Source organism: Erpetoichthys calabaricus, chromosome 5, assembly GCF_900747795.2.
Source record: "Erpetoichthys calabaricus chromosome 5, fErpCal1.3, whole genome shotgun sequence".
NCBI classification, from domain to species: domain Eukaryota; kingdom Metazoa; phylum Chordata; class Cladistia; order Polypteriformes; family Polypteridae; genus Erpetoichthys; species Erpetoichthys calabaricus.
In genome coordinates this window covers 154,551,862-154,571,561 of record NC_041398.2, presented here as the reverse complement: position 1 = coordinate 154,571,561, position 19,700 = coordinate 154,551,862, and positions in this window count along the sequence as shown.

Genomic DNA, 19,700 nt, shown 5'->3' with positions numbered 1-19,700 from the left:
ATGTTATCTCCTTATGTATGGCTACTGTTTAACCTCATTCCCTGGGTTTTCTTTCTCAGGGGTTTTTAAGATTATATTTTATGCTTATAGTATTTGGTCTGTACTGTCAATAAATATATATATTTTGATCCTTATACACTGCTGCTGGGGGGCTTGTTTTGTTTTGGATGTGCTATGTCTCTAGGTATGTCAGAGGACTGGGACTTTGTGAAGTGTGGTCTAGCCTCACGTGGGGAGGCAAAATGAGGGGGTTGGGGGGATTAGTGGGAGAGAGAAAGAGAGCAAGCTGTTTCTAATTTATCCTTTTAATTCGTTACAGTAAGAGCCAACATAATAATAGGCTTTATAGCAATAACTCCTGGAAAAATTGGAAATTAAGGTCAAAGCTATCTTCTGTAATAATGTACTATCATAAATTAAGACTACAAAAACTCAACTAAAGTTCAGAAGCAATGTCTCCATGACCAAACAGTTAACTTTGTGAGCTGGAATGTTAAAGGTCTCAATCACAAATTAAAGAGGAAGTATTCTCTCACCTAACAGGTCTAAATGCTAAAATAGAAAAGTACAACACTGAAATTGTAATGTCTGACTAGCAGGATGCAACAGATCTTGAAAACCTGAAGTCAGTATGTGTGATTATATGGAGGAAGAGTCTTGTTAACACTAGAATTCCCAAAGCCTACGAAAAAACTTGTAATCCCAGCCCACATTAAATTCCTTTGCACCTCTCTGTCAGCGTCTTTTGTGTTATAAATGTTTCGATCAGCACAAACAGCCTGATATCCCATCCCCCTGCCCACCGCTGCAGCTCAATTTGCAAAGAAGGTTCTTAGTGCCTGGAGTTGTAGATGGTAAATAATATATTGTCATTTGCAATACATTCTTTTCATGTGTGTACCATGTCTACAACAATCTATGTAAACACATTGTTAAAATAGAAACGTTTTTCATGTTTTAGTAATAATTGACAGAATGTAGACATGAAGTGTATAATGTGTGAAGCCTGAAATCCAAATATAAAATAAACACTTTCATAAAAGTTACAACAAAACAAGTGTGTTTTTATTCAAGAATATAACCAAAGAAAACAGGCTAGGGTAGGCTATTGATATGACAACTTGCGTAGTGCAGTGGTAAGAACTGCAGACTCCTAATCAAGATGTTGCCAGTTCAAAATCGGCTGCCTCCCAAATTTACCATTTTGAGTAGTGAGCTGCTCTTATTGTTAATATTATACAATAAAAACATACATTTAATTTATGTCTGTAACAGCTGGTATAAATTTATAGTACTTGTAAAAGTTTGCGCTTTTTTTCAGTTTTATTCCCTCAGTCATGTGCACGCTCCCACAATTCACCCCCCCCCCCCCCCCCCCCCCCAACCCCTGATCTGACGCTGTTTTCAGATAAAGATGTGGTATAACAAACTTTGACAGCAGTGTCAGATCTTGTGTGTGAAAGAGACTGGGACTGGGAAATCTGTGGACGTGGGTGTGAGTGGTTTACGTGACTGAGAATGAATGTGGATGTATTTTTTTTTTTTTTTTTTCATCCAAGTTTATTCTTCAGTGTTCCTGCTCACGCTGAATTAGTATGCACCTTCTGGTCCATGATGTCAAAGCCACACTGACAAAAAAGAGACATATTCATGGTATTAGCAATTACACATGCTTTACACGCTGATATTTCTTTGTTCTTTAATCTGTTTTCTAAGGTTGCAGCTAGTCTTAATTTGATGGATATTTTTTTCTTTATTGCAATTCATTATGGAGAGTTGCAGAAATACAAGGTTGCAATGAAGATCACCTATTAAGAAGAATATCTATCTGTTGAATTAATGTTTCTGTGCCCTTGACTATCATGAACCCAGATCTTTCACATTATTTAAATGAAATCCATAAGTTGTAACTGATACCCACACATACACACTGCTTCTTACACTTCCTATAAAGATGCTCTTTATTTGGGTATTGTGGCAAAGGGTGCACTTACAATGTTTTCACGAGTTTGGACTGAAAATAATACACCTATTTAGAAGTAAGCAATGCATACTCTGTCATAAGGGGAATGCAATAAATAAATATTTTCATGACTGTAATATGTAACATAATGTATACTTTATGTGTGTTTATGTGTCCCCTGTCTTAGTTGTATTAATTATTCATCTGTCTGTGGTTTTAATGTTTGTTTTATTGTTGTCTAAACTTTTCATCGTGGGTTCTCTCCTGTTCATTTCTTTATCTTTTTTCATACATATTAATTTTATTGCTGTTGTTACTGTATTACCTTATTGACTACTTTTATTAATAGTGCTTTTCTTCACTTGAGAAAAAAAGTCTAATTTCCTATATTCTGTCTCAAAATTGTGATTCTTGGACATTATTTGTTGCATGGCTTGGTAGCTAACATTTTCCACAAGGTTACAATAAAAACTATATAAATTAAAAAATTGGGAATGGTCTCCCCTAGACTTTCGTATACTCGGATATGGGGATGGATATTTGAGGAGTAAACCACAAGACAATGATTATATTTTTATATTATGTACATTAAAGAACCATCAACAAAAAATCAAATTAATAATATATTGAACAATTATTGTAAAAGTAAAGCTAAAATAATTCGGACTCTGCAGCTCCATGAATCTACCTGTAGGCTCACATGGGACTTCCGGTTTGAGTGAACGCTGGCGGGACTGGTCGCCGCTGCTTGCCGGTAACTAGACTATTGATTTTGCTATGACTAATGATTTTGATGGTATTTTTTGCCATTTTTGCTGACATCTCTGCGTGGCTGTATATGCTGTGTATGCATTTAGCTTCAGCGTAACCCCCGTTTCGTTTGAAACTTACCGGTTTGTTCTCTGGACGCCTGAGCTGCCTGTGGCCTCCTCGCCTACAATGTGGACTGGTAGGATATTCACCTGGTTAGTGTTTGTTTGGAGTCTTCTGTCGCTCGTTATCCAACCTGCGACTGGCCTCCTCCAGTACCCAGCTGCTGAGCTCCTTCGACTGCGTCTTCTCCAGTCTGTGCCTCTGCTGTCTTTGCTGTATTTCGACCCGGACATCATACTTCTCCCTCGTCGGAGATACATTCATCGTGGGTCCTGCCAAAGATTCCGAACAGATACCTCGAAAGGAATTAACTCTTTTTGGTCTGATTTTCGGCACCCTCCACATAACACAGATGGGAACGCTGACCATAGCGTGTTGGCCAGCTTAGCTCGGTCGACTAACACCACTGTCAAATGCAATAGCAACATTGTCAGGTTTGGTCTACTGAACATCTGCTCACTCACGAGCAAGGGACATCTCATTCAGGATCTCCTCATTGACCGAAAGTTTGACTTTCTCTGTTTAACTGAGACTTGGCAGCAACCTCAAGACTTTTCACAACTTAATGAATGCACCCCCCCAGGGTTTGTTTACACTTGTCAACCCCGTGCCTCAGGCTGTGGAGGAGATCTCGCGATATTTTATCGCAAGAAGTGGAAAGTCCTGCCGTTGCCTGCTCCTGCTGTTAGCTCTTTTGAATCAACTGTGTGTCAACTGTCTGGGCCAGTTCCTACCATCATTGCAACTGTCTACCGTCCTCTAAGTCAAACAACAATTTTTTGAACAATCTTGCTACCTTCCTTACCCATTTATCTATAATTACTCCAAATATAATTCTGCTGGGGGATTTTAATATACATCTGGACAATATGAATATCCCTCTGACTAGAGACTTTTTATCTTGCCTGGAGAGTTTTAGATACCAGCAGCACACTGATGTTCCTACCCATTGTAAAGGACATATCTTGGACCTGATCTGCTGTTCTGGTGTTGTTCCTTTCGATCTTACAGCAGATGAACTCACTATAACCGATCATTTTCTCCTTTCATTCAATGCCAAACTTACATTTTCTGTTCCTAAGCTTCCACATCTCATAGCCTTTCGTAACATTAAGAATATTAACTTGAATTTGCTGTCTTCTAAAATTGATTCCCAAATGGACTTTTATAATTTATCCACTCCCATAGAACTGGTCTCATATTATAACACTTGTCTTAATGGTATTCTTAATTCTCTTGCTCCGCTAAAAACCAGATCTGTTTCTTTTTCTTTTTCTGCCCCCTGGTTTACGCCTGAACTTCGGCTTCTGAAAGCTAAGGGCAGGCAACTTGAAAGGTTGTATAAAAAATCCGGACTTTGTCCACAAACAGATGTATAAAAATCATGTACTGTATTACAAGGATTGTATAGCCCAAACCAAATCTAATTATTACACTCAGTTAAGTTCTTGTAATACAGGTAACACCAAGTCTTTGTTTTCTTTACTTAATAATGTTACACAACCTCCAGACTCTTTACCATCTCACCTTTACTCAACTGCTTTCTGTAATTCTCTTAAGTCTTTTTTCAATGAGAAAATCCAAAGGATACATCCGCACCTTGGTCCAGATCTTCTCTGTATTCCTTCTGAACTACACTCGCCTATTCACTCTTTCTCTTCTTTCCAGCTTCCCACTTCCTCTGAAATCTCAGATCTCATCTGCAAATCCAAGTAATCTGCTTGTCAGCTGGACCCCCTGCCTACAGTTCTGGTTAAAACCTGCCTTCCCTCTTTAGTCCCTCTCATTTCTGCCATCATTCACTCTTCTCTTACTACTGGTATTATTCCCTCATCTTTTAAAACTGCTGCTATAACCCCAATACTAAAAAAAACCTGGTGCTGATCCTACTAATTTCAATAATTTTTGCCCTACAGTCATCCCTCACCTATCGCAGGGGTTACGTTCCAGAGCCCCCCGCGATAGGTGAAAATCCGCGAAGTAGCGACCTATATTTATTTTATTATTTATATATATTTTAAGGCTTTATAAACCCTTCCCACACTCTTATAAACCTTTCTCACTCTCTTGTTAACCTTTCCCACACTCTTATAAACACTTCCTATGCTCTTAAACACTTTCTACACTCTTAACACCGCAGAGCAACACTACACACAGCGATCAGATGTCGATGTGTCTGCCACTCGCTTTGTGAAGGGGGGGCAGCTCTACGCACATTAAGCAGAAGTGGACTTTGTGCTGCTTCTGCCAAAATGCCTACTTGTCGCTTTGCGTGTTCTGAAGGAGGAGGAGGAGTGTGTGTGTGTGTGGGTTGGGTTTTGTGAGGGCTGAACGCACGTTCACTCAAACCCCCCTCCCTGGAGGCGTGGTACGCTCCTGCCACTTCACGTTATGAACGGGTTTGGATTGGGGGTTGCTGAATGCACGCTAAGGAGAAGTGGACTTTGTGCTGTTTGTCGCTCTGCGTGTCAATAATTTAAAAGCCTGTACAGCAGCTGTTTTCCTGTCTCACTGCCTTGTCTTGCATGAACTTAAAATGTTTTATAACAGAGAGATGTTACTCATATCCTTAGTCCGACATCCACATATCATATGTGTTAACAAAGTGTGTTTTATAAATTTACAGCGTGTGGGATGGGTATTTTAAGGCTTAAACTATAAAAATGTTTATTTATATGGTCTTTCTATATCGCGGATTTTCACCTATCACTGATGGGTCTAGAACTAACTTCCGCGATAGGCGGGCAATCACTTGTATTTAAAAAACCCGCGATACAGTGAAGCCGCAATAGATGAACCGCGATATGGCAAGGGACGGCTGTATTTCTAACTTGCCCTTTATCTCAGTCTGGTTTTCACCCTCTTCATAGTACAGAAATGGCACTTGTTAAAATTACCAATGACCTCCTTATGGCTGCTGACTCTGGTCTAATCACTATTCTCATCCTCCTGATCTGAGTGTGGCCTTTGATACTATTTGTCATACCACTCTCCTTAATAGATTACCTTTGATTGGCATTACTCGCACTCCACATGATTGGTTTAGATTCTACCTCTTAGGCTGCACTCAGTTCATTCAGATTAAAACCTTCACATCCCAACCCACCGCTGTTACTTCTGGTGTGCCCCAGGACTCTGTCCTGGGGCCTCTTCTTTTTATTATTTACCTTCTTCCCCTTGGCAATATTTTTCATAAATATAACATTAATTTTCACTGGTATGCTGATGACACCCAGCTCTACCTTGCTAGTAAACCCACCTCCTCTTTTCCACCACCCTCGCTTATTGACTGCATTGCTGAAATTAAATCCTGGTTTTCTTCGAATTTTCTTAAATTAAACAGTGACAAAACTGGGGTTCTCCTCATTGGTTCAAAATCATCATTATCCAAAACCAATAATCTTTCTCTTATTATTGATAACTCTGTTGTTTACCCATCATCTCAGGTCAAGAGTCTCGGTGTCATCCTTGACAGTACTCTATATCTTTCCAATCTCATATTAATAACATCACCCGGTCTGCTTACTTCCACTTACGTAATATTAATCGCATTCGCCCCTCCCTCACTCCTCATACCACTGCCATTCTTGTTCATAGTCCTCTTTGGTCTCCCTAATAAATCTCTTCATAAGCTTCAGTTAGTCCAGAATTCTGCAGCATGTATCATCACTCGAACCCCATCTATTCACCATATTACTCCGGTCTTGCAGCAGCTTCATTGGCTCCCGATCAAGTTTCGAACTGATTTTAAGATTCTGCTATTAACATTTAAGGCCATTCATAACCTCGCCCCTCCATATCTGTCTGACCTTCTTCATGTTGCCATTCCATCCCGTAACCTTAGATCCTCTTCCTCCACCCATCTTACCGTCTCTCCCGCCCGTCTAACCACCATGGGGAGCAGAGCTTTCAGCCGTTCTGCTTCCAAGCTCTGGAATTCATTACCTGCGGATCTCCGAAATATCAAATCATATTAATTTTTCAAATGCAAACTTAAAACACATCTGTTTAAAATGGCTGCGGTGGGCTGGCACCCTGCCCAGGATTGTTTCCTGCCTTGTGCCCTGTGTTGGCTGGGATTGGCTCCAGCAGACCCCCGTGACCCTGTGTTCGGATTCAGCGGGTTGGAAAATGGATGGATGGATGTTTAAAATGGCGCTTTCTTTTTTTCCTTCTGATTACAGTGGTTTTGTTTGGTTTTAATTTTTAGTTTTTCTGATGTTTTAAGTTGTTTATAATTGTGTCTTTTATTTATTTATTTATTTATTGTTTGTTCAGTGTCCTTGAGTTCTCTGAAAGGCACCTTGTATAAATAAAATGCATTATTATTGTTATTATTATTATTATTATGAATAAAAGGTAAAGTATCACTTCGGGTTAGTGGAAATAGTCCAAATGTTGACAGAAATCTACATTTTGTACCTAATACATGTATGCAAAAGTTGGTTGACTTAAGTAAAAGCGTACTCAAGTTATCGTGTTTACATACACACACACGCACACAGACATAATTCCAAAAATGGTATTTTCAGACTCAGGGAGGTCTAAAACATCAAAATTCATCAAAATCATGAAATGTATTTTTTAAAGGATTCCAATACTTTCCCTATACTCCATATATGAGAAAGTCAGGGAGGTCTAAAACATCAAGGTTCATCATTATCTCGACATCAGATTTTTGGACGACTACAAAACTTTCCCTATACTTCATATACAAGAAAGTAAAAAATGTTTTTCTACTTAGACACATGAACTCTAAAATAATATTGATCAGTGATCAAATTTTTTTAGCCGGAATTTAAAGCTCTTATCTTTTCTAAGGTAGGTGATTGCAAAAGTTGACATCAGGGGGTTAAAAGGCTAAAACTATTTCTAAATCTCAACAAAATCACAAAGCAGCAATTTAACACTGCATCAGACAAATTCTCTATCTATCTATTGTGGCAGATGGCCGGAGTTCTTGCCCAGCCGGGATGCCCTAACCATGGAAGGGCCAGGGGAGAGAGTATTTCCAGGACAGTTTCTCCCCCGGGCCTAGAAAGGGCAGCACCCTTGGTTTCCAGTGGGGCCATGGGTCATGAGCATGGGAGCTCAACCCTGTTGGGGCCCGTGGCCACCGCCAGGGAGTTCATGGACAATTCCAGGGCCTTATTTGGCCACACTTCCACCACACCCGTAAGTGTGGCCGGAAGAAGCTCATTGGGCACCTGGAGTGCCCTATAAATAGGGGCCAGTCCCCACTATTCTTGGGGCCAGAGTCGGGAGGAAGAGGACAAAGCCTCAGCCCAGACCCATCGGGTAGGGTGGACCTGGCAGAGAGATCATGAACTTGAGAAAGTGCATCGGCTTTGGCATGGAGAGAGCCCCTACAATTAATAAGCGAAAACTTATATGGTTGTAGGTCAACAAACCACCTGGTGACTCGTGCATTCAACTCTTTGTCTATGGCCATCCACTTTAGGGGTGCATGATCTGTAACAAGAGTAAATTCACGGCCCAAGAGGTAGTACCTCAGCTCTGTAATCGCCTATTTGATCACAAGAGCTTCCCTTTCCATTGCCACATACCTGGTCTCTCGATCCAAGTTTCCGGCTCAGGAACATGATGGGGTGTTCAACACCATCAACATTCTGTCACAGCACAGCTCTCAGGCCTGTGTCCGAACGAACATCTGGAGAATGAAAAGTTAGGTGCTTTCAATACTGGAGCTGATGTAAGGGCCTGCTTTAAGTCACCAAACACAGCATCTGTTTTAACAGTCCATACCACATTGTTTGGGGCCCACTTCTTTGTTAAATCACTCAAGGGTGCTGCAATCTCAGAAAACCGAGGTACAAACCGGCAGCAATACTTGTAATTACCACAGTAAGGCTTGGACTTGCCGCTTTGTTCGAAGGCAGATGCCATATTGAAATGGCCCCATCCACAAACCATATGGCTTCACAATTCTCCGACCCACCATGTAGCCTAAATATTTAGATTCTTTCAACCAAAAAAAAACATTTTTTGGATTGATTTGAAGACTGGCCTCACCCAGGGTCCACAATACCGCTCAGAGCTGCTGTACGTGTTCCTTCAATGTACTGGAATAGATGACTACTTCATCCAGGTAAGCAGCACTGTACGAGATATGAGGGTGAAGCACTTTATCCTCCAGACGGTGGAATGTCACAGATGCCCCATGTAACCCGAATAGAAGGACACAATACTGCCAGTGCCCACTAGGGGTGCTAAATGCAGTCTTGGGCTTGGTGGAGTCCATTAAAGGAACCTGCCTGGACCTCTTCGTCATGTCAAGCATGGTCAAATATTTTGCCTGTCCTAGCCTCTCAAGGAGGTCATCCACTCTTGGCACTGGATAAGCATCGAATTGCTGACGGCAGTCATTGCAAAACCTCCAACTTCCATCAGGCTTACTAACCAAGACTATTGGACTGGACTATGGACTATGACTTTTCTCTATTACTCCCAGATCCAGCAAGCACTTGATTTCAAACTCCACTTCTTCTCTTTTTGCCTCGAGGAGTCGATAAGGGTGTTCGCAAACTATAACCCTGGGTTCAGTCACAATATCGTGTGCAATTAGAGAGGATCTTCCGGCGTTTTTGCTCACTACCTCCAGGATGGACAAGATAACTGCTTCGAGCTCCCGTCTCTGTCTGTAATTTAATTATGTACCAAAGTTAATGGTGGTTTTATGAGTAAAGAATGAGTAAAGAATGAGCGGGGCTGAGCAGAGGAGGAATCGGGATCCCATTCCTTCCACAGATTCAGCAAATTTACATGATATATCTCTATCGACAATTAGGTTGTTTCACCAAATAGTCAGAGTCCTTTTCCTCTCACTAAATTTGCCAATGGGATAGCAATTTAGAATGGGAGGTAGGAGCTAGAACCATGACATGATCTCCCTGGTGGAATTCTCGGAGAGACATACCACGGTCATAATATCTGGCCACTGCTGCTTGCACCTCCTCCATGTGACTTTTAAGTATGGGCCGAATTTTTCCAAATCTATTGCATAATTGCCCGATATATTCTAATATATTTGTAGAGGGAAGAGCCTCTCCTTCCCATCCTTCTTTCAAAATGTCCAATATCCCACAGGGTTGTCATCCATATAATAACTCAAAAGGCGAGAACCCAGTAGAGGCTTCTGGGACTTCCCAATAAGCAAAAAGGACGAGGGGGAGAAGCTGAACCCAATTCCGCCTGTCCCTGCTGACCACCTTATGAAGCATTTGTTTGAGATTCTGTTTGAACCTCTCAACTAGACCATTGGTTTGAGGATGATACACCACAGTCTTCAAGTGCTTTATTTTAAGTAAATTGGCCATTTCCCTGAACATCTCCGAGGTAAAAGTCATCCCATGGTCTGTAAGGGTCATACAAAGACCCCTTCCAATTCCCGTACAATAGCTTTAGATGTGGCTGAGCGCAATGGAACAGCCTCAGGATATCAGGTAGCATAATCAATAAGAACTAATATATATTTATGGCCTCCGGCTGAGGGTTCTAGGGGTCCTACTATATCGACCCCAATTCTTTCAAAGGGGATGTCAAGCAGGGGAAGGGTTCCCTCCTTGGAATTTGCTGCAATTGACACTCTGGGCAAGACGTGCAAGAATGGCGACCCTCCTCATTAATTCCCTGCCAATAAAATCGGAGCTTAATACATTCTAAAGTCTTTTCGGTGCCTAAACAGCCTTCTAGGAGGTGGGCGAGTGCTACTTCACAGACCTGCCGCCGGTAGGTTCGTGGTATTAACAACAGCTTCTGCACCTCCCACTTATGCTCCGCAACCTGAAACAGTAGGTCATTTTGTAACACAAAGTGAGGACCCTGTGGCATGGGGTGATGAGTGCGTTGGCCATTGATAAGTACGACTACATTTTTTGCAAACTTAAGGGAGTCGTCATTCCATTGCTGCCTTTTAAAAGAAGCCGGTGTTTCTCTAATCTGAAATTGTAACTCGAAGAGAGGGTCCAGTCGACCTCAAGGGGCGGGGTTTCCTACTAGTGAGTTGATGATGTTTCTGGCTGCGACGGACCAGAAACCATCCCATCCCCCTCGTGGTCTTCCATATCTCTGTACTGCCAGCTGTTTACAGGCCATAGAGACAGCTTGAGATGGATCATTTTCATCTGTAATTAGGCCCAAGTTGTTCTTGGGAGTGGACAGTATTAAACCGCAGTTACTTTTAGACCAGTCCCGCCCCAGTATCACTGGAAAAGGTGGGTTCGGAAGGACCGCTACGGCTAACTTTTTTAGAGATCCTTCATAACTGACGATACAGGTGCCGGTCCTACACCAACAGGTTTCTCCATGGATACAGGTTATACTGGTCTTAACTTTCACCCACTGTCGTGGTAGTACATATCGGCAATCAACAATGGAAATTTTGCTGCCGGAATCAAAGAGGGCTTCAGTTTTAAATCCATTTATAACCATCACTCCCATATGCAAAATTGTCAGGGGATTTGTAAGTGATTTTATTAAAATCACACATCATTCCATACAAATAAATCAATTTTTACAAACATAAGATTGAAAATAAATCAACCCCCACCCCTGAGAAAGAGAGCTAAGCCAGCAGAGTAAAACTTTAAGCTAGTAAAAATAAGTAAATAGATGAATTAATAAGTGAATAATGATAAATGGAGAAACCCTCAGTGTTTTAAAAGCTTATTCTAAAATGTTATTAATCATATCCTGCCAGGTTCTGAAAAAGTTCTGCACAGATCCTCTAAGTGAGAATTAGATTTTTTCCAGTTTCAAATAGTATATAACATCAGTTACCCACTGACTTAGGACTCTTCCAGTTGAGCAAGATAAGTCTAACTCTCGTACTCTATGTGCCAATAGTGTAGTAAAAGGCAATTACAATTTGTTTGTCTTGCTCTACTTTAAGCCCATCTGGGAGTACACCATACACATCTATTAATGGGTTTAGGAGGGATTGTGACACCAAGGCTGTCTAATGGGCATTTAAAGATTTTTGTCCAGAACGATGTTAATTTAGTGCAGGCCCAGAACATGTGGCCCAGTGAGGCTGGAACTTGATTGCAACGTTTGTAGGTTGGATCTTGCCCTGGAAACATTTTGGACAATTTTAAGTGAGACAGATGTGCTCGATTTTTAATTTTGAGTTAAATAATTGTATGCTTTGTACATACACAGCCTGTAAATGGGTTGGTAATATGCATAAATTAGCCACTAAAAGTTACATAAATACACTGATTCTCATAAAAAAAAATTAAAAAAATTAAAAAAAAGACTTCAGGTCCTGTTTCTGTTTCTTCTGGGAGCCTTCCATCCTGCCGACTACTCCACTGTAACCAGAAAGGACAGGAGACATCAAAGGTTTGGAGCAGCCACCCATATAATATGCCCTAGCTGCAAATGGGTAAGTTTTTGCTGAAACTGATTCATATGTGCAAAGATGGCGGCTTTAAAGGCCAAGACCGGAAGTGACATCATGGGCTCCGGAACCAGATGGGATTTCCTGTGAATAGTCTGCATATGATTGAGAGAAAAAGTTAGTGCAACTCGCCACCCCCTGTTCTGGCATGGAATTATTGTTATTCAGGCCCATTAGCTGCCTCCCATTCGCACGTGTGTGACTCTATCTATCTATCTATCTATCGTCTAAAAGAGAAAGATGGTGAAACAGCATTTATGTAAAGCAGGATTTAACTGAAAGTTGTGTTCAGTTTTATAATGAGACACATCTTAGAGGGGATGTTTACATTCAGCTAAAAAGCATGAAGGATAGAGGTCTCATACTGGACTGTTATAAACCCTCCCATCCACACAAAACATTTTATAAGCATTTTTAATAATAGTAAAACAAGTTTAGAGGGGGTATTAAAGTTATGAGAGACTTGAGTTAAACAAATATTAACTAGATTTAACAACTTGTGGAGAAAAAGTGTAGGAGATTTTGGATGTAGTCAGTGACATTTGACATTATAGTGCCTAATTACACACTTAAAATTAACAGCTGCTATTCTGTTGATGTAATAAATGAGTTGCTAATTCTTGAAGAGTTGTGAGTGCAACACTCCAAGCTTTTAAAAGAAAGTATTTATAGGAATAAAAAGCTTTGTTTATACCAATATCAACTAAATAAAACACAAGAAATGTGGAAAAAAACTGGATTTTTACAGTACATAACAAAGACATTTCATTCTGCACAATGGAATGGAATCAATTTTTATTAGTTTCCCAGTCTGTCAGCTTTCATTGTACCAAGTTAGATGGCATGTTCCATAGCATTGCAAGGTTAAACTGTTTGGAAACATTATGTCCCTTTTTGGAAGTATTTAGTCTCTTTCACCTAAATAATCTCTCAAAACAAGTATTGTAGTAGCAGTTATTTTTTAAGTAAATATATATTTATATACAGTAGACCCCCGCGAAGGGTTCGCGGCCTCAGTCATTTGTGGATTTTTCCTCAGAACCTAACTAATAATTGTTATTATAATATATATTATATATGTTATATTATATATTATGTTACATATTATATATATATTATAATAATTGTTGGGAAAGAGGGGTCCTTTCATCGGATTGGCTGGCCCAGCACTGTTTCAGCCGTGGAATGGCCAAATGGGGGAGGCAGCTTGAAGGATGAGGTCTCCAGGACTCTACACAAACCCAAATCTTATCATGGGATATATCATCTACTGTTAAATTCTGCTCTGTACTTCTAAAATTTATATTTTTTATTTCTTACTATATTGAGAAATTGTTCTGTTCTGTGTACTGCATTGTATTGTATTGACCCCCTTCTTTTGACACCCACTGCACGCCCAACCTACCTGGAAAGGGGTCTCTCTTGAACTGCCTTTCCCAAGGTTTCCTCCATTTTTTCCCTACAAGGTGAGTTTCAAGGAGAGTCAAGGCTTGGGGCTGTCAAGAGGCAGGGCCTGTTAAAGCCCATTGCGGCACTTCCTGTGTGATTTTTGGCTATACAAAAATAAACTGTATTGTATTGTTAGCGGAAACTGCAAATATCCTCTACAATTTTTTATGGCTTTTTTCGTGGCAATACTCCACTGTAGAGTGAACAAGAAGCAACCATAGAGGAAAACGCAGCTTGGGATGGTGAAAGTGGCCAATAGAATTTGAAACTGTAACTCCCAGCAATCCCTGCAGTGGCTCCAATGGGTGCAGGGGCTGTTGGGGTCAAAGGATGTCAGCGCAGCTTTTAAAAAGGGGGCCTGTGACCAAAAGAAAAAAAAAAGTTTTTGCAATTTGTGTTTCAAGTTCCTGTCTCTCTGCCTGCCTTCTGTTGGGTTACCTGTACTTATTCGTTTTGTCCTGGATCATTTCGTGGTTGGGGTCTGGATTGTCTGCCGTCTGCCTGTGTCCATGAGGACTGTAAGTGGATTCATTGCTATCCTGCGAAGAAAGGAGCACTCCTGAACCCATCCACCCGTCTTCACCATTTCAGGAACTACTGGTATCTTTACTACTATCTTTACATTCCCATTCAACATGCGGATCTCTGGACCATCATTACATTTCATCTGTTGCCGTTTTTCATGGAGTACTGTGTATGTTTTGTTGTTGCTTTGTTGTATTTAATGTATAATCGCCGTAAGGGGAACGTAAAGGGGAAGGGAGTGGTATTGTTGTTTTTATTACATTCTTTATTTGCTGTTTGATTATTGGTTTGCTTTGTTTTTGTCTCTATGTCTGTGCGTGCGGGTCGGGTCAAGGCTGGGTGCATCCCTGGACTCTCCACCATAAAAATAAATAAATCACCATCTTCATGGTGGTGTGAATCTTAACGGCACTGGACTGCTACAGCATTAGTCATTTCTCCTTGCTGCTGCCCTGTGACTCATCTCCAGCTGAATGTTCTCGTCTTTTCCGTTTTGTTGTTCTTAATCTTTAAACTGCTGCAACTGGCTATAGTTGCTTCCCAGTGCCATTTGCCAGCATGTAGGAGATGAGTATATTCGGCGACGTACATTCTTTGAGCAGCCAGCTCATGACCACTGCTGGCCCCTGCAGCACTGCAGCCTCAATGTCTCTGGGATTGAGCCGCTGTACTAGACTAGCCTGCCAGCGTTTACCTCTGTGTGCTTCCGTGAAGCCAGTTCAAGCGTAGTTGGCTTGGTGATTTACTGAATTTCATTAATGGCATCAGTTGCACCTTGTACATATTGTTCCAGTTGTTTTTTAAATAGTTTTTACAGTTCATTGGCAGTGTGTAAAATGATCAGTGTTGCAGTAATTGTGATGCTCTTTGCATAAAAAAAATGTGTTCCATTAAAATTTCACTTTTTCTTTGTAAATTGTGACGTTTACTTAAAGTGCAGCAAAAAAGTATTTGGCGTCCAGGGATGCATTAAACCCCACGTATGTGTCAGTTTAAGGGTTAAAGCCCCAAGATACCGCCAAAAGGCCCTGCACCTTCTAAGGCTTCTGGCAATGAAAACGCACTTGCATGAATTGCAGAACATATAGCGGTAACATTGGTATTTTACATTCAAGCACTGCAGGTGACGAGTACAGTACTGTACAGTATACAGGTTTACCTTTACATTCTTTTTTTTTTTTTAGGTAATGTATTAAATTTAGGTTGAAATGAAATTAAACCCTAAATTAAATATGCCCCCAAAACACTTTAAACTATAAAAATAGGAATTTTTTTTTTAACCACATCCATAATTTGCAGTTTTTCACAATTCACGTGTGCTCTAGGAACGTAACCCCCGCGGATTTCGAGGGTGTACTGTACACATAACCACAACACTATTCATCACTCTGAAGTAACAAGTAAACAATTTGTAACTACTGTATATACAGTGCATTCGGAAAGTATTCACAGCGCATCACTTTTTCCACATTTTGTTATGTTACAGCCTTATTCCAAAATGGATTAAATTCATTTTTTTCCTCAGAATTCTACACACAACACCCCATAATGACAACGTGAAAAAAAGTTTACTTGAGGTTTTTGCAAATTTATTAAAAATAAAAAAAACTGAGAAATCACATGTACATAAGAATTCATAGCCTTTGCTCAATACTTTGTCGATGCACCTTTGGCAGCAATTACAGCCTCAAGTCTTTTTGAATATGATGCCACAAGCTTGGCACACCTATCCTTGGCCAGTTTCACCCATTCCTCTTAGCAGCACCTCTTAAGCTCCATCAGGTTGGTTGGGAAGCGTCGGTGCACAGCCATTTTAAGATGTCTCCAGAGATGTTCAATCGGATTCAAGTCTGGGTTCTGGCTGGGCCACTCAAGGACATTCACAGAGTTGTCCTGAAGCCACTCCTTTGATATCTTGGTTGTGTGCTTAGGGTCGTTGTCCTGCTGAAAGATGAACCGTCGCCCCAGTCTGAGGTCAAGAGCGCTCTGGAGCAGGTTTTCATCCAGGATGTCTCTATACATTGCTGCAGTCATCGTTCTCTTTATTCTGACTAGTCTCCCAGTCCCTGCCACTGAAAAACATCCCCACAGCATGATGCTGCCACCACCACGCTTCACTGTAGGGATGGTATTGGCCTGGTGATGAGCGGTGCCTGGTTTCCTCCAAATGTGACGCCTGGGATTCACACCAAAGAGTTCAATCTTTGTCTCATCAGACCAGAGAATTTTCTTTCTCATGGTCTGAGAGTTCTTCAGGTGCCTTTTGGCAAACTCCAGGCAGGCATGTGCTTTTTACTAAGGAGTGGCTTCCATCTGGCCACTCTACCATACAGGCCTGATTGGTGGATTGCTGCAGAGATGGTTGTCCTTCTGGAAGGTTCTCCTCTGTCCACAGAGGACCTCTGGAGCTCTGACAGAGTGACCATTGGGTTCTTGATCACCTCCCTGACTAAAGCCCTTCTCCCCCGATCGCTCAGTTTAGATGGCCGGCCAGCTCTAGGAAGAGTCCTGGTGGTTTTGAACTTCTTCCACTTACGGATGATGGAGGGCCACTGTGCTCATTGGGACCTTCAAAGCAGCAGAAATTTTTCTGTAACCTTCCCAGATTTGTGCCTCGAGACAATCCTGTCTCGGAGGTCCACAGACAATTCCTCTGACTTCATGCTTGGTTTGTGCTCTGACATGAACTGTCAACTGTGGGACCTTATATAGACAGGTGTGTGCCTTTCCAAATCATGTCCAATCAACTGAATTTACCACAGGTGGACTCCAATTAAGCTGCAGAAACATCTCAAGGATGATCAGGGGAAACAGGATGCACCTGTGCTCAATTTTGAGCTTCATGGCAAAGGCTGTGAATACTTATGTACATGTGCTTTCTCAATTTTTTTATTTTTAATTAAATTTGCAAAAACCTCAAGTAAACTTTTTTCACGTTGTCATTATGGGGTGTTGTGTGTAGAATTCTGAGGAAAAAAATGAATTTAATCCATTTTGGAATAAGGCTGTAACATAACAAAATGTGGAAAAAGTGATGCGCTGTGAATACTTTCCGGATGCACTGTGCATATAATTATGTACTCATTCAAACATTTAATTTCAAAATTATTTTTTATGCCAGTCCATGAAAAAATTTCTGTTTACCACTAGACACAGCGAATCCTTACATTTTGTACAATAAATTGGAGTTTTTGTTCTGCGAGTCACACATCTTCTCCTAGCTTCTTTTGTAGTTTTCCCACAGAAGTTTTAATGTTTTTTTTCTTGTATTTGGAAACAATGCTTTTCTTGACATTGTTTCACTAGAGGTTGCAGCCTTTACTAAACCAAAAATCTATGTATACACTACCGGTCAAAAGTTTTAGAGCACCTCAGTTTTTCAAATTAAATCAGCTGAAATGCAATGAAAGACTGAAATGGCTAAAATTTATTTTAAACCTCTGGAAATGTACTGTTTAGGTTAAAAACTGAAAAAAAGGAAATTTCAGTGTATTACAAATGGGCCTTACAACTAATAGGTAAACCTACAGATGTTCTCCAGCAGTTAAAGTACATGCATTGCAAGTTGAAGCAAACAATTTGTTGATTTACTTAAAAACCCTCTGTCTGTCTTCAGGCAGTTTTGGAACTCCCTCTGAAGTACTACAATATTGCAGGGTAGAAAGTTGTAAATTCCAGTGCTAATGGCAAGAAAACAGCAATTACATGAAATGAGACAAGGCATTATTACCCTTTGAAGCATAGACCTTTAATTTAGAGAAATTGCAAAACTCTGATAGAAAGAGATCTGGCAGACCCAAAGTCACAACCCAATCAGAAGACAAGTTTTTGAGGGTCACCAGCTTGCATGATAGCACCTCACAGCACAACACCTTCAAGTACAGCTTAATAGTGGTTAAAAACATCAAGTATTAGTTTCCACTGTGAAGAGGAGACTTAGTGCCACTTGCCTTGTCAAACCTGCAGTACAAAGGAAACCATTCCTTAAAGGAAAAATTAGAAAGTAAGGCTTGTTTGGGCCATGAAATACTGGCTGTGGACTACTGCAGACTGGAAGAAAGTCTTATTGACCAATGAATCAAAATTTGAAATCTTCAGTTCCTCACGCATAGTGTTTGTATGTCGTCAAGTTGGTGAAAGGATTGTGCCTCAGTGTGTGACACCAACTGTCAAATATGGAGGAGGAAGTGTGGATGGCCTGGGATTCTTTTGCTGAAGGCAGAGTTAGAGATTTGGACAGAGTGACTACCATCCTGAATCCTGCATTTAACAGCACCACACAATACCTTGTGGGCTACATTTAATAGGTCAGGGGTTCATCCTACAGCAAGACAATAATCCAAAACACACCCCCAGACTATGTCAGAACTATGTTGAAAGAAAAAAACAAGAAGATACACTAAAAAAATAGACTATTTCCAGACTTGTACCCCATTGAGTTAGTTTGGGATGAATTGGATAGAAGGGTGAAAGGAAAGCAATACATTTTTGGGAACTTCTGCAACAGTGTTGGGAAGATCTTTCTGACCAATATTTGATTTCCCTTATAGAAAAAATGCCACGTGTATGTTTTGCTGTTGTCTCAGCAAAAAGTGGCTACTTTGATTAATCAAAAATTTGAATAAAATTTTGTACACTTGATGATTTTTTTGTCATTGTTTATTTGTTCTCTGTGTTGATTTCAAGAAACATTAAGACATTAAACTGCATGCATTCCCATAAAAACTGAAAAACAGTGATGTTTTAAAACATTTGACCGGTATTGTACAATATAAAATATATCTTTCCCTAATAATACAGTGGTGATTCTAAAAGGAAGAAATAAACAGTAACACTAATGGAAGAATATACTTACCTGCTGTTTAATATTAGCTTAAAACTCACATTAATGCAATATTCAAAGGAGGACTACTGGCAAAAAGTGTGATGTAGTTGGGGCTTCCTGCAATTGGCGCTGTCCTCTTTGAGAGAGAGGGAGAGAGTGCAGAACGCATATTGTCCTAGGTATGGGCAGGAGGTGAGTTCTAAGGTTCAGTGCAGTTGCCCAAGCTTTATACTTTTTCATGTTCCAAAATAAGAACATGCATTTGCCAAATATAAAATTCGTTTATAGAGAAAACTGTAGATAGCAGACAATGGCCCCTGGCAATATATTGATACTCACCAAACAGGCCACATCAGCACTTTTCAATAGTCTGCCTGAGTCATCCTCCACTTATTTCTTCCCATCTCCCTATCAGGTTCTTTCAGTCAGCTGGTTTGCGTGGTTCCAGCTGTATTTATTTATGGTATCAATTACCCATTTTTAATAAAACAATATGTTTGGAATACATTCCACAAATCACAGTGGCACACATCAAACCTTTGGTTACAATCTGCCCTTTGACACTCTGACCTGTGAATGGTCTATGAAGAGCTTGTCCACAAACAACAACAACACATAACATGTTTTCATACAAAAAATGTTGT